Raw genomic sequence first — 16,086 nt, forward strand, 5'->3', positions numbered from 1 at the left:
GTTTTCTTTCCTGACCATGATCATCCTAAGGTTCTCTTGAGTTCAGTTTCTCTATTGTCTTGATTGTTTAAAATATTTCCTTACTATTTGGGCCATATTAACTATTCCATTTCAACAGGGATCTCTGTCTCTAGATCTTTGCTTATCTCCCCCTGTGCAGTTCCAATGCCTCAGTTGATGGCCAGATTATCAAATTCATTTCCCTTAAAACAGTTTGTACATTATATCCTCTTTCCCTAACTCATTCTCCTACTTGCTTCATACCATATTACACTTGCAACAGCTACCATCTTATCTTGTTCAGGTTGTCTGGAGAGACTTTAAAATATTCTCATAACAGTTTTAAAAACAGAAATCAGGTATTGACAAGTTTTGCTTTCTTTTCTTCTTCTTAAAGATTTTATTGTCTTAAAAGAAACCCACTAAATTGTGTCTGACCCTTTTCTTTTAGAATTATCCCAGATTCATTAACTCGGCCAAAAATTGAATTTCTGCCAAACTTTGTCAAGGTCTTGAGCTTAGCTTCATATTTTGGGAACAGACTTACAAACACAAAAGCTTGCAGCATTTGAATTAGTGCCAATTGTTGTCAGACCTTTTAAAATGAAAATTCCCTTTTGAAAACTTTATCAAGAACCAAACCTCAAATTTTTAAACTTTGTAAGAACTGTAATTTACACTATCAAAATTAAAACAACCTCTTTTTCATGTGTAACGATTTGTATCCAAGTTATAATTTCAGTATGTTTATCGACACATTATTTATCTTAGATAGCATCCTAGTGATTCAAAAGTAACCTGTTAAATTACACTGCATTTTACATCTCAAGATTGTCCCAAATTCAAATTCCAGTGCTTTTGGAAAGCAGATTTCCTTTAATATTTAATTCATCTCTTCTTAAGAAACCCCTTTTTATCCATTGGAACCATCTAGACCTTGTGTTTATGTCTTTTCGTTTTCCTAGAATCCTTCTGAATTTCAAGTAATTTCTTTTTCTTAGAATTTTAGAATACTAACTCCTATGTATTAATCCCAATCAGCTTGGAAGCTGATGATGAGGGTTATTCCCTACTAGCCTGCAAGGGGGTGGTACAAGGGTTGGTTCATCTCAAACAAAGGCAAGCCCTGTTTTATCTTTACACTACCTTCAAATTACGATTTTTGCCAGAAATCTCAACTCAAACCTTATACTCAAAACTTTGGAATATTTGAATAAACTTTTCCTTTAATCTAATATGGGGCTTTCGACTCTAAAGTGCCCAACTACACACACACAAGACAATTCAGGGAAGAAAACACATTAAAGCTCACATACAAATGCTTCATTGCACACAAACAAACACATAGATAAAGGTATGTATCAATACTCCTATAATATTGAATTTAACTCTAAACGAAGCTTCGAGTAGCAGTGGGGGGAATAAAGGGATCTTGAAGGCTCCACCTATAGGGACCTTCAAACTGACGAAAGCTCACATTTTCTCTGCTGCTGCTTGTGAGTTGCTCATTAACCCCCTAGGGGTACCCTTTCTCTCTCTCTCTCTCTCTCTCTCTCTCTCTCTCTCTCTCTTCAGCACAAACAGCTCTTGTAACTTAGATCAATTCAATTTTTTTTTTAAGTTACAGAAAATTCAGTCGCGGACTATCTACCTCCCTTAAAACATATTATAAGCGCTCAGATCTGTCCCGATTAAAAGTTCCAGCTGGTGGGAAGCTCTCTCCTTTACTTTGAGTCCATTTAACCCAATCAGAAACATATTGGACAATTTCAGGACCGTAATGGACATACATATAAGCATTTGGGGTTCCCTTCAAAGGGGGAACCTGGGGTTTCTTTGATGTCATATTTCCCATTTTACTTAATAATATACACAAAAGAAAACAGAGAAATTACTTACTTTTCATCTCCATGGGACTTGAACCCCTGGGCATACTACTATTTTTTTTACCTCCATCCATTTTTCATTCTGTTTTCTTGCCCATCTTCAAAGTTCCTGATTTAAGCTCCGATTTCGCTGGTTTCGGTTTGTTCTTAGTACTTTGCGAAGCGGGGGGGAATGGCAGAGCCCGCTCTGCTGTGGCGACCTCCCATTTTTCTGAAAAGAAAACACAATTAACAGCGCGGCGCGTTTCCTACCCTATGCGCTCACCGGTGTTTAAGAGTTCCTTAACAAGTCCTCCGATTCTTTGGGTCACTTAAGTCTCTTTGGTCGGTAGCTACCCTTTTACTCGCAGTCCCCCTCTCAGCTGGGACGCTGATTCACTGCAATCCCCTTTCAGCTAGGATGCAGTTCATACTCTCCCTAACTTAGGAGAGTTATTCCTCCCTTTCTCCGCAAGGGTTCTTTTTTAGAGATCCGATGGCCCAGGATTTCAATCACCTCTCCAATTTAAGAGGCTACTGGACTTCAGTCGGATCCCATCCTCGTCGCCAATTTGTCGCGGAAATCGGAGTGAACACTCAGACCCAGGAGGTTTGTCTCGGAAGCCAGTATTAAATCGTGATATCCCGGAGAGCCCAGCAGCATACAATGGAGCTAACTGACACTCTGAGGAAGCATCAGAGTACACACATATTTATAGTAAAAGTCATACATATCAAAGAGCTTGAAGGTGATAAGACTGTCTAACCTTCAATAATTAATTACATTGAGAATCATTGTCTTTGGCATGCAACACACAATTAGTCTATTCTAATTTATGACTATACAGGATATTGGGGGAAGCCCATCTAGTAAATAAAAGTGAAGCATAGAATAGATAACCATGCTTGACCTTATCTTTAGTGCTAGGGGGTGTACACTCTAGAGAACAGATGACATTGCTTGATCCTGTCTCTTTGTGTTGGGGGCAGACATCCTAGCCTTGTCTCAAGGATTCTAGGAAGCTTGTTTAAGATACTCCTTTTCTCCTTTCCTGCTCAATTAGCTGGCAGCTGCAGGTGTACCTGCTAGAACAAAAGAGGGAACTGTGCTGTAGTATTCCACTATGGTTTTAACCGTTTAACCCTTAGTTGTCCTGTAGATGTATTTTATTCTTCCACAGCTACTATTGTCATAGAGATGGAAATATGTTGAATCAATGCAAGGAAAGATTCAAACAAGTTTGTAAACAAAAGAAGCACAATGAAATCTACAACGTAGAAGAGCCTGAAACAACAAATTCCGACATTTACTCATTGTTTAACCTGAAAGTTGGAAAGACAGAACCAATATTAATCATAGTGGAAGTAAATGGAAAACCCATTAGAATGGAAGTGAACGAGGGAGTTTTCACTACAGTAATTGGGGAACACGCTTTCGGATATTTGAATAATGGTGAACATCAATTAAGTTTAGAAGAAACAGCTGCCAAACTAAAAACATGTACAGGTGAAGACATTCAAGTAAAAGGCATAAGCAGAGTAACTGTCCATTATGAAAGCCAACCAGCAAAGCTACCCTTGATGGTGGTAACAGGTGAAGGGCCAAGCCTCCTGGAACAATATTGGTTAAAGAAGATTAAGTTAGAATGAGCTGAAATTTTCCATTTAAGAGTAAGTGGGCTACCAGAGCTACTTAGAAAGTACAACACCATCTTTAAGTACGAACTGGGAGAAATCCAGGGCCTACAGACCAAGATTCATGTGGATCCAGAAGCAACCCCTCGCTTCATGAAAGAGAGTCCGGTGCCACAAGCCTCGTGAGAAAAAGTGACCATTGAACTGAACAGACTCGAGAAACTGGGCGTTACACAAGCTGTTCAGTTCTCAGAATGGGCAACACCCATAGTCCCCGCCCTTAAACCTGACCAAAGTGTCCAAATTTGAGGAGACTACAAACTGATGGTTAACAAAGTAGCCAAGCTGGACAGGAACCCCATTCCAAAAATTGAAGACCTGTGTGCCAAGCTGGCAGAGGGTGCGGGAGGGGCGGGTAATGTACACATAGCCTGACATGAATCATGCTTATCAACAACTAGGACTGGATAATGCCTCCCGGGAATTTGTCACAATTAATACCCACAAAGGGTTGTACCAATCTACACGATTGCCTTTCGGTGTCTCCTCAGCTTGTGCCATCTTTCAGAGAACAATGGAAGCCTACAGCAGGGACTGCCCCAGGTTGTAATCTACTTAGATGATGTATCAGTGACAGGATTCACTGAAAAAGAGCATTTGGAAAACGTGGAAGAAGTCTTAAAACTTTTCTTGCAAGCTGGAGTGCAGCTAAAAAAAGAAAAGTGCATGTTCCAAGCGAGGGAGGTAATCTATTTGGGTCACTGAGTAGATTCACAGGGCCTCCAGCCTGTTAGGAGAAAGTGAGAGCCATAAGAGAGGCACCTGTGACAAAGAACGCCTCAGAGCTCAAATCATTCCTAGGAACGATCAACTATTATGGGTGTTTCTTACCCAATTTGTCCCCAGCGCTGGCCCCCCTGCATTCTCTACTCAAAAAGAACCAGTGTAGGTCTTGGGAACCACCCCAGAAAGAAGCTTTCATGAAGGTGAAATAATTGTTGCACTCGTCCAATCTATTAGTGCATTATGACCAGATGAAATGATTAGCGCTGACATGTGACGCATCTCCCCACGGAGCAGGAGCAGTGCTTTCCCATCGGATGGACGATGGCATGGAACGGCCTATAGGTTACGTATCAAGAACACCCACCACAGCGGAAAAGGGATTCTCGCAGATAGAAAAAGAAGGCCTGTCCACCATCTTTGGTGTCAAGAAATTTCACCACTACGTACACGGCGGCCATTTCACAATAGTTTCAGACCACAAACCACTGCTAGGTTTTAGTGAGGAAAAGGTTATATCACCCATAGCCTCAGCAAGAATACAACGATGGGCCTTAACTTTGGCTGCATACAAATACACTTTCGTACATAGTCCTGGAACTCAAATCACAAACGCCTACGCCCTTAGTCGTTTGCCTTTACAAGAAGATGATGAGCACGTCCCAGTTCCACAGGAACTTGTCTTACTGTTAGATTTCTTAGATTCTTCACCGGTATATGCTTGACAGATCAGAGACTGGACAAGTTGGGACCCATCCTATCTCAAGTATGAGAACCAATGCTACATGTTTGGTCACAGGAGCCCGTATCTGATGAAATGAAACCGCACTTCAACAGAAGACATGAAAAAAGCAGCCAGGATGGCATCTTATTGTGGGATGCGCAAGTGATTGTTCCTCCAAATGGAAGGGAGCCTCTTTCAGTTGAACTACGCAGTGCCCATCCAGGAATTTCTCGAATGAAGATTCATGAATGAAGATAGCTCACAGCTATCGATGGTGAAATAGAGATTATGGTAAAGCATTGTGGGCAATGTCAGCATCTGCAAAACTTGCCAGTGACAGCTCCGTTGCGCCCATGGGAGTGGCCAGGTAGGCCCTGGGTGTGGTTGCACATTGACTACGTTGGACCTTTCCTGGGAACAGTGCTTCTGCTCATTGTTGAAACCCATTCAAAATGGTTGGAGGTATATGAGGTGAAGTCACCAATGTTGGCTGCTACAATTGAGAAACTACGTCAGAGTTTTGCCATTCACTGACTACCGGAAGTAGTTGTTTCCGATAGCGGCACAGCATTTGCGAGTGTTGAGTTTCAACAGTTTATCAGCCTCAACAGTATCACTCATGTGAAAACTGAACCATACCACCCTTCCTCAAATGGACTGGCCGAAAAGGTGGTTCAAATATTCAAGACAGGCATGAAAAAGCTAACTGGCGATTCCTTGGCAACCAAGCTAGCATGCTTTTGTTTTCATGATAGGACTACCCCTCTCACAACAACAGGTGCCACACCTGCAGAGTTATTGTTAAAACACCGTCTCAGGGCGAGTTTGAGCTTAATAGTGCTGAATTTAGAGGGGAAGATGCAAAGGAGTCAGGGAAGTCAGAAAACTAGACACAACTGGCATAGTCGCGATAAGAAATTTACCGTCAGAGAGCTGGTATACGTGAAAAGTTTCTGGGAAGGACCAAAGTGGTTACCGGGTGAAATCAGTGTGGTGACTGGACTTCTATCTTACCACGTGGAGATGGAAGGCCAAATCATCCGTAAACATGTGGTCCATTTAAGGAAGATTTGGTTCCACCTCAGATCTTGACCAGGTCTGACAAAGAATCTGAAGTCATGGAGATGCAACGTTCCACACATACCAGGAAACCACCTGAAAGTGGAAACAGAATTCCCGGCCGCTGACCTGCTATTGTAGCCACTGTATTAATGTGGCTGGTCCAGCTAAGTTATTGGTCAATAGTAACCCCCAGGATGTGAATGGTGGGGGGACAGAATGATAGTAATTCTGTTGAATGTCGGGGGAGATAGTTCGATTCTCTCTTGTTGGGGATGGTCATTACCAGGCACTTGTGTGATGAAGATGTTACTTGCCACTTATTCAACCAAGCCCTGAATGTTGTCCAAGTCTTGCTGCATGTAGGTAATGACTGCTTCAGTACCTGAGGAGTCAGAAAACATACTGAACGCTGTGCAAACGTTAGTCAACATCTCCATTCCTGACCTTATGATGGGGGAAGGCCATTGATGAAGCAGCTGAACGTGGCTGGGCCTCAGACGCTATCCTGAGGAACTCGTGCAGCCACCCTCCGGCTGAGATGTTTCTTTCAACAAACACAAGCATTTTTTTTTGTGGTACATAGGACTCCAACACATGGACAGTCTTCCCTTTTATTCCCACTTAGTTGAACTTAACTAGGGTTCCTTGATGCCAGACAAATGCTGCCTTGATTAGAAGGGCAGCAACTGCCATCTCTCTTCTTGAGTTTAGCTCTTTTGACCCAAGGCTTAAATGAGGCAGGTACCCGAGTGGCACTGGAAGAACCCAAACTGAGCAGATTATCGCTGAGTAAGTGTTGCTCCTCAATTAGGGATGGGCAACAAATGCTGGCCTCGCCAGCGATACCAAGTTCCTGGAATGAATAAAAAAGACAACACGATGGACTGTGTCCTCCGTGTGAATATCTGGCTTTGCATCCACAAGGATTATGTGGTACTCAATCCTACCGATACTGCCATGGACCGATGCATCTGTAACAGGTAAATCTTCGAGAATGAGGTCACGTAGACTTTTTCCTCCGATTGTCCCTGCACCACCTGCTACCCTACCAGTCTGATATTGCCTTCAGGACTCGGCCAGCTTGGCTGTAAAGTATAAATCAATAAGTATGTCTATGTCAGACTATTGCTTGACTAGTAGGAACATAGGACTTAGTAGCAGGAATAGGCCATTTGGCCCTTTGAGCCTGCTCCACCATTCGCTAAGATCAGGGCTGATCAAGTTGTGATCCCAGCCCACTGAGCTGCCTTACCCCCCACCCCCTCATAACCTGCGGGACAGCTTTCCCATTTATTGCACAAGCTCCCAGATGGTAGTAACTTTCCCGGGTTGACTGCAGGGTGTGCTATTGTTGTTTCTGGTGCCTAGATTGATGCCAGCTGGTCCATCCAGTTTTTTATACATTCTTTGACTTTTCTATAGTGGTCTGATATGACTGGCTTGCTAGGCGGTTCAGAGGGCAGTCAGGCGTCAATCACATTGGCTGGGGTTTTCCTTGCCCGCCGGCATTAGGCGAGTTCGGTGGCGTGAGCGGACAATATGGCGTGATCGGTTTCGCGATGGCATAAAACCAGTTTGCTCAGCCCACCGATGGCGGGCCGCGTTTCCTGCCATCAGACCTCAGAACCTTATTGTAATACATCAGCACATCATTATGAGGCCAGCCGGCTGGAATTGCTCCCCCTCACCATACCCACCCCATGCTGGATCGCCCACCAACACCGGCGGCGAAACACGCTGACGTGTTTCACAACAGCACTTAAGCGATGTACATCTGGTGAGCTGCACTTCACTCGAGACTTAAAGGTTTGCTTGTCCATCTTGCTTCGGTCGGCACTCGCATCCATCAGTGCCAGGCTTCACATACCGCGCCATATCACTTATGGGGGGCTCCCAGGCAGATCTCTACCTACCAGATCAGCCATATGTGTACCAGCCAACAGTTGCAGGGCAAGGTCTTGTTTGGGAAAATGGGAGGAGTGGCCTCAGGCAAGGGAAGAGACTGCAGGGCGAGGGCTGCACTGGGGAAGGGAGGGTATCCCAGGGTGTATGTGGGAGGAACATGTTGATCTGTGCAAGTGGCCTCAAGATGGTGAGGACTGAGGAGGCAGCCTCCAGAGGAGATGAGGCCAGATGGAGATGTGAGGGTGTGTGTGTGAGAGAGAGTGAGTGTTGATGTCCCTTCAGCTTGCAGTGAGTGAGATGCCAGTGAATTTGTGATGGGCTTGTGAACATGAGTTGAGTGTGATGAGATGGTTGCCATACCCTGGCAATAATGATGAGATCATTCATCCTCTATCTGCATTGGATGGTCAACCTCTTCTGTGCAGCATTGGCACTGATCACCACTGCCACTGCCTCCCAAGCCTGGTTGGTCACGCCGCTGCCAGAGTGGGGGTTACAGGACATCACAGCGGTCCTCCACGGTGTCCAAATGGCTTTCCAGTGGCGTGTCACTAAACCTGGGGGCTGCAGACTTTTTGCCTTTTGTGGACATCTCCCCTGCAGTAGCTGCAGGCTGGAGGCACTGAGATGTGTGCGTGCAGTTGGACTTTAAAAATAGCGCCCAACGTGATGAAGCAGCGAGGTGATGGGGCAGCGAGCGAATGAGAGCCCGGCTGCCATGGAAACGGAATGTTTCCCAGGAATCCATAACTAATGCAGCGGGTTTGGTACATTACAGCTTGAAAACCCCCCATTGCAGCCAAAGGATAAAACATCTCTTTACCCATCTGCTACCTCATTTAGTGCAAATCTGGGATGATTCTGCCCATTGTCTGGTCCTGGAGTCACATTGTAGGCCAAGCCAGGTAAGGGTGGCAGATTTCACTCCCCAGAGGAAATAATGAAGCAGGTGAGTTTTTTTTTACAACAATCCAATAGTTTCATGATCATTGTTATTGACATTAATTTTCAACTCCAGATTTATATCTATTGATTAAACTTAAATTCATTCAGCTAATATTGAACCCATGTCCCCAGAGCATTATCTCAGGGGACTAAGACCTCACACTGTATAATTTTTATATATATAGCTATCCTCTGAGCTAATTTCTAAAATTTTTTAAAAACTGGACAAAGACCTTTTTAAATGGCTGAAGCTATGTCTGATACCAAGGCAAAATCATAGATACTTGCACCGTGTTCTTTCTGAAGAGACACTGATGACCCTCTGTGGGCTTCAAAGACCAAATTCAAGCAGAACTATACAAAGGCATTTCATAAGACAGGCTGGCCAACTGGAGCCTATTCATCTGCTGGGACAAAGGACCCTGCAACCTTCCTTTCTAGTCTTGGTAGTTGGAACATTTAACAACCTCAGGGACTCAGGCAAAGGGATACAGATTCTTTGTCGAAGCAAGAGTGGAGACTTGGGATTCATGTGACATATACCTAGCTTATGGAATCAATAGTATTGCCTTGTGGAACTGCAAAGCTCAATCTGCCATTGTACCATTTACAAACAGCATTACAGAAAAGGGGCTCTGCCCAGGTTGAATACTTGGCCCCATCTACACTGCTTCTAATGGAACTTCTGTACCATCGCCTACAAGACTAATTCCTCTTTGCATGCCTAACTCATCGTGTGAAGTTAACTCTACTGAAAAAGTGAATTATACAGTGTTGGCTTTCAACTCTGGACCCACGTGTAACAATAATTCTTTTCTCTGTGGTCTTTGCCCTGTAAATCTTTCTTTTCTCTATCCCTCTTTTATTGTATGAGTGCACAGGAGGCAATGTGGCGACCCATCTCCCACAGTTTGAGAGTGTTCAAATAAACTAGCCCTTTGAGTTCATCCTATCTCGAGTTTGATGTGGGGGTTGAGTAATAGAAATTTGACTGCACCAAAACAGAGGGGCTGGGAAATATACCATGACTTATAAAGGGGGAAGCAAATCAGAACACCTTTCTGTTTAGAGGAGAAATCAGGGCTGTTTAAACTAACTTCTCTCCTATCTGTAACAGAAACTGGGGGCTCGTCTGGGATCACTGGTTTGAATTTCACCAGAGTGCAAGTAGACAGGCGCCAAATTTGATATAAAATAGTCAATTGGAAGTCAAAAGGGGAAATCTTTAGTGGCTGGGGTGAATTTTACCACAGCAAATTCCTTTTCCCTAACATTAAGAAAATGGCAACTTTTGTTGCCAGAATATGGGGTAAACAAGGGAATTTGAAAGATGAAACATTAGCAGCCCTTAGCACAGAATAACTGAAAGCTGTAGCTAGGGAGGTAGAGTTAAAATTGCCCAGCAAAGTGAAGAGAAGTGATCCAGTTGCTGGTAGAACATTTGGATCTCATGTTACCGATAAAGCAGTTAGATCTACAGCTCAACCATGACTCCAAATCCCCTCCCCTTAGCTGAGTTCGAGCTGGAAAATCTCAGGCTGCAGATAGAATTTCAGGACACGGAACGAAAGAGAGAAAGAGAAGAAAGGGAGCAAGAAAGGGAAAGAGAATTCCAGCACTGAAAATTGGAAATGGAGCCAGCAGCTCAAAGGGAGGGAAAGACCAGACAGCTGGAAGCTGGGAGGGAAAATTTCTTTCTTCCCAATAGCACCCGCAATCTCCCTGACCCAGAGCCACTCTCTGAGGCCCTCAAGCATGCTAGATTTATTTCCAAGTTCGAAAAGAGTGATATGGAATCATTTTTGCCACTTTTGAGGGAGTCGCAGGGCAGCTAAATAGCCACTGGAGACCTGGACATTCTTAATTACATGGCAGCTGCCAGGGAGAGTCCAAGAGGTCTACTCCATGCTGACTCCTGACGTGTCCATGAATTATGAGCAGACCAGGGCTGCCATCCTAAGCGCCGACAGGTTAGTCCCAGAGGCATATCACCAGCAATTCCAGGACACTTGTAAGAAGTCCACCCAAACCTAAATCGAGTTCGAACGGCTGAAGCAAATCACGTTCAACCGATGGGTAAGGCCCTGATGAATCCCACGCTCCCGTGAGGGGTTGGAAGAGCTGCTATTGTTAGAGGGATTTAAAAATTGCTTACCCTTCAACCTGGAGTTGCACTCGGAGGAGCAGAGAATCCTCACAGATAGGGATGTGGCCATCACTGCAGTGACAGCTATAATCTCACCCATAGGCCTGGAAATTCAGGCAGATGCTTTCCAAACCATTCCTATGAGTGTTGGAAAGAGAAGCAGAGCGATCTAGGTAGGAACAAATCCACCCCCTTCCCCATCAAACCTCCAAAAGAAAACAGAAAGGAGAGTGTGAGAAGCCCCCACCCCCACCACCACCATCACAGCCCAAAAGGAGAACCCCCAGAAACCGCTGTGCTCTCATTGCAATGGAATAGGCTGTCCCAGGCCTGGGCTCTGGAAATTGTGAGGGAAGCCTGTTGGTCCAATAGGGCTCCATATGACTTGTCCCCTGAAGGATGCCAAAATGGGTAGTGCGGCAGAGCTGGCAGAGTCTCTCGCTGCAGAAACTTACCCTTTGGAGGGGCAGGGCACTACGTGCGCCTTAGCCGGACAAACTGTCAGAGAGCTTCTGGTGTTTTGTTCCTTCAGGAACAGTGCCCCTCTACCGGTTCCAGGGTGTGAGCGAGCCCATTGTACTGCTCCGGGTCACAGGGGCCACTCAGTCCTCAATGTTAGAGGAAACATAAACCTACCCCATCCCGGGTCCTCCCTGAAGGCCAAAGCCCTGATCAGTGGAGTGGGGGGAGGGTCCATCGAGAGTGTGACCTTGTTTCAGGTCGTGTTACAGTAGGGCTTGTCCCCGAAATACAAGTAGCAGGGATCGATTTCCTCCTTGGGAACGATTTGGCAGGCAGTAAGGTGCTGGCCAGCGAAAGAAAAGAGGCCAACACCAACCAGCAGAAATCTGAAGGAGGTCAGAAAGCTGAGAGAGGTCCAGAGGTCCACAAAGGTGAAATAACACCCATAAACATTGAGCAAGGGCTGCTCGAATGTAGCAAGGCCAAAGCCAGGCCAGTAAAGCTAAAAGAGCTTCAGGAAAGGCCATTAGAATCTAAAATAGATTCATACAGTATCCCAGGATTAAATAGGGACCACAGAAGTCCCAGAGCAGGGAAACAGTAAGGAAGATAATAAGGAAGCACAAGGGTGTGTGGCTGCAACTGCACCTACACTTGAGGGCAGAAATGCTCCAGGGGACATGGAACAAGTTAGGAGAACGACCGCTCCAAAGCCAAGCAAGGAAGCCAATGAATGATTTAGCTGGCAGCTTTATGGTGAATTTAAATGGGGACCAGAAAAGTTCCCAACTTGGTCCAGAAAGCGTGATGGTGATGCCTCACATAGTTCAAAAGCCACTATGGGAGTAAAGCAAGCTGACCATCTACCAGAGGGCAGTAGGATCCCAAAAGGCCCAGGGCCTACTAACCAACTGATCAGCAGAGGAATCCCAACCCGATTGGACCTCATACCCTTCCACCTTGTTAAAGTATCGCAAGGCAACATAACAGGGTCACCCACCACCTTTAAAATAATCCATAACGACCCACCAGACTATAGCACTATAGCCCTACCTGATATGGATGTTGGACAGGTCACTGCCAGTAGGTCATCTTCATACCATCTGGGCCCAGGAAGACTGGTGCAAGTCCAGGGGCCAGCTGCCCACCTGTTGCCATGCCAACCCAAAGTACCTAGCAACAGAAGGTGGAACTTTCCAGTTGTGCAAGCGCCCGAGCTGGACCCTGATCACCTAAAGAGGACAAAATCCCTTTAAAACTCCCCCATCTCCTGACAATCAGCCCAACCACAGTACCTGTGGGTCTGAAAAAGCCGAACCCACAGGTTACCAAAGTGGGCAGGCAGGAGCTATGCTGGACAAGGGCAGCTCAGCTCGATGATCCAAGGGCCTGGCACGCATCGCCCAACATTCCCCTGCGGATCGCCCAGAGCAGTTTGACCACCACTCCCCTCCTGAATGCTAACCACCCCTTACTTAATCAGGAGTTGGACAAGTGGTGTTCTGAAACCAAGGACCTTGCTTATGCTTGATTCCCAACGGGGGGAATTCAGAACCCTAGCCCTGAATAGACTTCCTCAACAAATGAAATTTGTATCTTCCCAACCCACCTACATCTCCCCCATCCCAAGACCAGGCAATGACCTTGCTGATACACTGTTGCAGGTTTAAACTTCAAAACATGAAAATACAGTCGGGAGCTGCCATTGCCCCTGCTAGCTGTGCGTCTGACATGCCAGTATGAGTGAGAAAATGCATGTAAATTTCTTTACTTTCTCTTCCTCCTTCATAAGACCAAATAAAAGAAAAAAAAGAAACATAATTTTTTTTTTTCTCTCCGATGTAGCGAGGGATGTCCAGGAGCTAAGGCCTCACACTATATTTTTATATCAACATGGCTACTTCCTAAAATTAAAAAAAAACTGAGCAAAGACTTTAAAAAGGCTGAAGGAATGTCTGCCTGTAACCCTGAACAAAGGGAATTTTCTGGCAGTATCAGAGAAACTTATACCTCATTATCTCTGAAGAGGCGCTAATGGCCCCTGTGGCTGCAGAGGTCAAATTCAGAGGAAATTATACAAAGGCCATCCACATTTCATAAGCCAGGCCTGACCATCGGAGACTACCAGTCTGCTGGGCTAAGGGACTCTGCACCTTTTCTTTCAAATTCTTGAAAGTTGAACATTAACAATCTTAAAGGTCCAGGCAAAGAAATATGCATCCTTTGTCAAAGCCAAAGTGGAGAAGTGGGAGTCATGTTGCAAGCCTGTGCTGCCCCCACCCCTCCATCCCCAGCTGGTAGAACCAGTTACCCTCTCTTGCCATATTGCCAATCAATCTGTGGTTCTCCATCTAGCAAGCAGCAGCTCAGAAAAAGGGTTCTGTCCAGGTTTGAATACCTGCACCCCCCACCCCCCCACCCCTATCTGCATTGTTTCTACTGGAACTTCTGAACTTCTGTACCAGTGCCTACAAGACTAATTAATCACCACGTGCCTATCCTATCATGGAAGTCATCTCTACTGGAACAGTGAATTATATAGCAGCACTTTTCAGCCTGCCCACCCCTCTGAAAGAATACCTCATTGGATTTTGATTCTGGACTCTGGACTGGTATGAAACAATAATTCTTTTCCCTGTGGTCTTTGTCCTGTAAATCTTTCTTTTCTCTATCCCTCTGAAAAGGAAATATAATTTTTCCTAATATTACTGTGGGACATTTTAAAGCAGGCTTGTGGGGGCTGTTTTGTGTATGTTTGTCTGTGTTTGTGTGTCTAGTTTAATTAAACTGCAGATGCTCAGATTGTAAGGTTTGAATCATTAAAAGGGGTTAGGTGTAAAAAAACAGGCATTTGAAATGGAAATGGATGCGTTAAGTAAGATACAGTGTGAATGGAATTTGCAGTTTTAGATAAGTTGAGAGGTTGTTTGATTTTCAAAGGGACATGATAAGATGTTTACAATGGGCAAGATAAGTAAGGCAAAGTTATTAAGTTTATTGCTGGATGTTTTATAGATTAGAAATCTATTTGGACTCTTGCCTGAAAGGGGTGTGGAGTTGGGAGTCTAGTTATGTAGAAATCCTGTGGGAACAGTTATAAAACTGTAACTGTAGTCTTGTGTGTTTGTTTTCTTTTCTTTTGTTACTAAATGTTTTAATTTAACCTTTAAAATCTCTAATGGTGGTAGTGGACTTGTTACTTCTGACTTCATTGCACTTCTAGTAATAAATACAAATTGCAAAATTGTTGTGATAGCCTGGCCAAGTTTCCCTCTGGGATTTTCTCAGCCTGGCAAATACCACCTTCCATATCATAACACCTCTTTTACTGTATGAGTGCACAGGGGGTTACTTAGTGACCTCCCCCCCTTCCCATGTTTTGAGTGTGCGCAAATAAGCTAACCCTCTGAGCTTATCCTATCTCAAGTTTGCTGTGGGGTTATTAAGAGAAAATTGGATTACACCAAAACTGAGGGGTTGGGAAACACACCACCACTTATAAAGGTGGGAAGCAAATCAATGACACACCTTTCTGTTTATGGGTGGATAGTGAGAGCAGAAACCAGGGATGTTTAAATTACCCCTCCCCCTCCCCCCATCCCATCCTGCCTGTAACGTCTGCCTTAAGAATATTCACAGGCTCTGCTTCCACCATCTTTTGAGGAAGAGATTTCCTTCTTTTGAGGAAGAGAGCCCTTGCGGCTTTGTGCCAAATTGTGTTTGATACTATTCTTCCAAAGCAACTTGGGACATTCTACTTGGCTAAAAGTGTTGGGAAATATTAGCTGTTGGTGTTTGATTCATGCCCAGGGCCAAGAGCTGAATTGATGTTCTGACACATACCTAAGGCACTGCTGAAGATCCAGTCATTGTATTTCAACTGACTTTTGGCCAAAGTGTCTTCCTGGCGAACCGCAAAAATAAATGTCATGTCTTCAGAACCCACTTCGGTGATTTTTAAGCTGATTTAACGCATTAATCTCCTCTCCACACTCCGAGTTCAAATCCAGATTTTTGAGACACCTGATACCCCTCAAGAGTCCAAACTGGGAAATTTCGCACTCTCAACCTGGGCTTTTTTTGAACATTGCAGCGAGGAATTTTCTAATAGGGACTCGGTGCGTGACAGGGGCATGGAAGTGAGAAGCCCAGGCTCATGCTTATTTTCCCTCCTCCCCTTTCTGATCCAATTCTCTTCCAGTCCTGAAGAAAGGTCCTGCTGGAATGATCTGACCAGTTGAGTGTTTCAGCATTTTCTGCCTTTGGTGTTCCTGCCAGTACCAGGTATCCAGCAGCAGGTGGTGACACCGCTCTGTAAAACATCACTGACCTCAGCACAGTTCGACATCACCACCTCCTGGCTCAAATTGGCACCACAGTGGCAGGGAGAGTTAAACACTCTGGGTTGAAATTTTCACTTTGATCACGGGACACAAGACAGGCGTTAGAAGACCAGCCACGCTGTTTATACCCAGCATGGCAGTAAAAGGGAAAATTATGCCCTTTAAGTCCAAAATTTCTTAACTCCCAGTCTCCTTGAAGAGACGATTTGAGGAATT

The sequence above is a fragment of the Cetorhinus maximus genome, chromosome 21 (assembly GCF_964194155.1).
Source record: "Cetorhinus maximus chromosome 21, sCetMax3.hap1.1, whole genome shotgun sequence".
NCBI lineage: Eukaryota > Metazoa > Chordata > Chondrichthyes > Lamniformes > Cetorhinidae > Cetorhinus > Cetorhinus maximus.